Source organism: Bidens hawaiensis, unplaced genomic scaffold (genome assembly GCF_021521415.1).
Source record: "Bidens hawaiensis isolate Kalapana, Puna unplaced genomic scaffold, B.hawaiensis_p1.1 tig00033559_1, whole genome shotgun sequence".
Taxonomy (NCBI): domain Eukaryota; kingdom Viridiplantae; phylum Streptophyta; class Magnoliopsida; order Asterales; family Asteraceae; genus Bidens; species Bidens hawaiensis.
The window spans coordinates 110,410-115,559 of NW_027495765.1; the positions used below are offsets into that span (position 1 = coordinate 110,410).

Consider the following 5,150-nt stretch of genomic DNA (forward strand, 5'->3'; position numbering starts at 1 on the left):
TAGCGAACTTAGTTGTGTTATAGGATGTTTAACTCATTCGATCAAGCTTTACACTCGAATATGTTTGAATTTGTTATTTCTAGCAAGCTTTGATGTTTTTTGACTATTCTAGCAAACTTAGCTGTTTTGTTTGAATGTTTAAGATATTCGAGCAAGCTTGATGATTAACTGTACTTAAATGAATTATTCATGTTTTATCAGGTAGACTTTGATAAATTTTTGCTTTCGAGTAAACTTGGATATTTAGAAAGTTATATGTTTGTCTAGCACACTTGATTATTATGTGATACATGTCTGAACGTGCTTTCACTACAACAAAAAGGACTTTTTAGTACGCACAAAAGCGTCATAAAATGCTATTTTATATGACCTTTCATTTAATAGGACCAACGAGAAAAGCGTTTCATGTAAAGGGGTCGTAATAAGTCTCGGAACTTAAAAAGCGTCCTGATATCCCAACTAAGATTATGAAACCAATTTTATGGTCGCATAATATATCCATTAACAACCAAAAAAGCATCCCAATAAAAATATATTAGGACACTTTTAAAATGTTTTAACATGTGTTTACCTACCTTTAATATTTTGATACAAATACACGTGTCCTTAAAATTTAATTTATAGGACCCTGATGATGTAACATTATAGGTACTTTAGTACCAAGAAAAAAGTCCTGATATCCTAAATAAGATTATGAAACCAATTTTATGGTCGCATATTATATCCATTAACAACCCAAAAAACGTCCAAATAAAAACATATTAGGACACTTTTACAATGTTCTGACATGTGCTTACCTAATTTTAAACTTTTGATACACATACAAGCGTCCTTAAAAATTAATTTATAGGACCCTTATGATGGTACATTATAGTACCAAGAAAAGGATCCTAATATCCCAAACAAGATTATGAAACTAAATTTTATAGTCGCATAATATGTCTATGAACAACTTAAATAGCGTCCTAAAAATATATTATGACACTTTTACAATGTTCTAACGTTTAATATGACAAAAATTTGAAGTCCTAAGAAATCATATTATACAACCTTTTTTAAACGTCCACACGCACAATTATACGATACGCTTATGGACATATAAATAATGGGTTTTATTAAACAATAAAAAGACCATAAACATATATAATCCTAATAGTTATTGTGTATAACAACAACCGTTGAAAGAAATAAAACTTATTATATTAAGTAAGCTTATTAATAACAAAAACACTAAACATAATTAAGTTATAATATTATCCAACATTAACTCTTGTAACATTCAACAAAGAAATTAAAAGCAATAATAGAAACAAGCACCATAAAATCCCGAGTCATCATGCGTCCTCAATCCTCATGGAATACCTACAAATAAATCATCCATGTATAAGCATTAATTTCTATGCTATTAAAATTATTCGTATCACAAGTTTAACAAATACATACCGAGATGAATGGAAAAGGCCATGCGATGGATGCTCCAATACAATCTTGGATTGTGGAAAATAACCCATATCGTCTCACCAAATTTTCATCTATTTTTATTGGTACTTGAACATTTACCTCACACCAGTTTGGTCCAATCTCAATACCACCAATTATCTTATTTGGGTCCAAGCTCTTCACCCATCCTCTTGCTACAGTCTCACAAGGGTTTAGAATTCTTTTGAGGAAAACTTCATCTCCGATCTAGATTTTAGATTTTAACAAACAATTATTAAACTCGAGTCATTATAGTGCAAAAATCATTTCACAAAAACAAAAGGTTTTACACTAGCAGGCTAACATTTTATAGAAAAATTCATATGAAAATTAACATCAATAGACATTGTTGTTTTCTAGTGTAGCCCAATGTAATCGTTATTTGATCACCAACTTACAATCAATTTTAGGATGAGTCTACAAGCTAAATATTTAACTCTATTTCGCATCTTCTACAAATCCTTATAAGTCTAACAAAGTATTCAAATTACAGACTAATCCTCTTTTTGACCATATACTTTGTGCAAAATATAGTGACGTTCCAATTGTTTATAACATATTTCTGATGAAGTACAAAAGATAACTTGCAAAACGTGGAACATTAAAGATTTAAATTAAAAAATACTCGTAAATGTGGTACACCACTAGTCATCTATGTACAACATTTTATAATACTAAGATAAAGTCACGCACCTAATATATGCTGTAAATCAGTTGTTGACGGGGCTTGTGCCTGTTTGAAATCCTCTCAACCATTTCCCAGCCTCTTGCATCCTAAACAATTTGTTCTATAAATGAGAAACAACATAATAATACAACCCCCATATTGAAAGCAGATCTGGATCAAGTAAAGAGCAACATTAACAAACCGGCAAGAACATAATGAAGAACAAAATAAGTGTTGTGGTTACAAAAAGTTGGCTGTGAGTTCACATACTTAATGCCAAATAAGTCATTTACACCATAAGCTTAATTAGGGGATGAATCTATCATGTGTGAATATATATGCTACCTTTAGAACAATAATGCATAGGAAAACCTTAAGGGTCTTCTTTACCTGATTTTTGTTCACACACCATATTGTTTCCTCTTCTCATATAGTTCTATATGGTTATCTATAAATGTATTGGTACTATTAATTTTATTACGTGCTATTATCAATTTTATTACTATTGTACTTTGATGCCCCTTATTTTCCCCTATACAATGTTATTTTGAGCTGAGGGTCTCCCTGGAAGCCACCTCTCTATCCCATCGGATAGAGGTACGGTGTGCCTACATCCCACCCTCCCCAGACCCTACTTATAGCTTTGCTATTGGTGGGATTCCACTGGTATGATTGATTGATATATATATAAATTGGACAAATATATGTGTGGTCTTCGACATACAGTTGTTGGATATTATCATCAATAACATAATCTACTTATCTGTTACATATGTTTATTCATTCGTTATTTCAAATTATGCATATATTTATCTCATTCTTTGACTACTCCACAAACAAGCATTATCTTCAACAAACTTGTACAGATATACAACAAACAAAATTAAAGTACTTTTGCAACTCAAACATCAAAACTAACCTTCGATTGGGATACTCATGGTTATTGATATCCGTTAATAACTTGAAATCAAACTGATTGCAATAAATATATTAAAGAAAAAAACATGAAATTAAAAATAAATTCTTGTGTTGGTTGATCAAAGAGACTGATTCACCGGTTCAAGAGGTATAAACAATCAAGGAAGTTCGATTGGTACCTTCTAACGCGAACGAATTAAGGAATTCCGTAGGAGCAAAGGCCGGCGCCTCTTTGAGGCAACTCTATTTCAAAATACCTAATTTGAAGAGGTATAATCTATAAACCGCCAAACATGGAGAGGAATTGAAACGAATTTTATTGTTTGCATTTATTTTATTAATTTTATTATAATGTATTTTATTTATGCATTTACCCAATTTATTTAATTGATTCAAATTTCAAATATAAAATATACCCATGATGTTAACCGGACCACGTACATGGTTGGTGGATTCGGCCAACACGAAACCATAAGCTTTGCATGAACCCGAACAAGACATGCTTACTTGTTGATTGGTCCGAACACGACCAGATTGACGCATTCTTTTATTGTTTTCATATACAAACATAAAATTTATGCTAGTAAAAGTGCCTACTCGTGGAGATTCATAAGATTTTATTTTAATATCCCTTTTAGATTTAATATTTGGCGTATACACAACCAATTTAATTTATTACATGAAACACACTTATAATAAATAAATTGTGAAGACGTAATACGAGCTAAGATCTAGTCCCAATTGGATACATCACATAAAATAGATCTGCGAGACGAAAATAGAACGATAATCGAGATGAATGATTGTTTCATTGATAACGATAACTGAATTATTACAAGGATTCATACATGCATACATACAAGCACACATAATACATATGGTTAAGCTTGATCCGCCTTGATATGCACCTTGAGACGCCGTATCATTCTATAGAGAATCCAATATAGTAATGATATGAACAAGATAAAAATGGCATGGATCTCTAGGTTCATTCTCTAGGAAAGACCTATTTGTAGACAACCCCAATTCGTTAGACACGTCTTAGCATATGGCACATAGGCTAGCGAACGGGGCTGCCTATTCGATCAATTGCGGACAACAAATCATGCACTAACAAACTCCCTGTTTTCCTTAGCTTTCGAATGCTTCAACTGCAAATCACTAGTCACAATAAATACAATAAATATACTAACATAAATAAAATGGTTAAATGAGTCAACCCGTAAGCCCGCTGGGTTATCCGAACATGAAAGATTTAGCTACATGGGTTCGTGTGTTATGCATCAAATTGGCCCAAGCCTCTTTATAACAAAAGTGAAACCTATGAAATTCGTGTTTAGGTTATTGTTATATCAATATTTCGCACCCTTGAATATTTTTATTAATTTCATTATTTGTTAATCAGTTATGAAAAATTATGGTCAATATTAGTCGATGATGATTAATAACTATCTGTTAAGGGTGTTAATATCGATTAATGATTGTTAGTTAAGGTTAAAATTTGTCAAATATGGTCATGATGTCAATTAAGTTAGTTCACACTAGTATTGGCTAATTATGATGAGCTAGGGCGATTAGAGAAAGTATAGACATTAACGATACTTGTGGAAAATTAAGCTTAATTACGATTTTTGATATTCGAACAAGGTCAATGATTGTTGGTTATGATTATTGATGTTCATGTATGGTTAGTAATGGTCATTTATGGTAATTGAGGCTCAAAAAATGCCATCGATGGTAGGTTAGGATCATTTATGGTTGATTATTACTCCCTCCGTCCCATTTAACTTTGACCGGGTGACTGGTGACTGGTGGATCTTGGAATGGGTGACTGGTGGTGTACCCGGTAGGCTTAGCTAGGTGAAATATACCACAATGATTAAGCGTCTTAAAAAGTTTAATGTTATAAAACTCAAGTGTCAAGTGTCACAATAAGTTATGCTACAATGAAATTATAGCGAATAAGCATACTATAAAACTGATGTTTTATGACTCATATATGAAGTGTCCTATTACGGTGTATACTAATAACACCACAATGGTTAAACGTCATGTATAGGTTAAAATTATAAGACTCAAGTGTCAT

At 31.9% G+C, this 5,150-nt stretch overlaps 1 long non-coding RNA gene across 1 annotated transcript; it reads right to left on the bottom strand.

The window, feature by feature from the left end:
- Positions 1–1,444: 1,444 nt before the first annotated feature.
- On the bottom strand, positions 1,445–3,353 carry LOC143585092 (uncharacterized). Its single transcript, XR_013144491.1, has 3 exons — positions 3,244–3,353; positions 2,173–2,253; positions 1,445–1,686 (listed from the first exon to the last, which is right to left on the bottom strand). It is a non-coding gene; the product is annotated as an uncharacterized LOC143585092 (long non-coding RNA).
- Between the last annotated feature and the right edge of the window lie 1,797 nt (positions 3,354–5,150).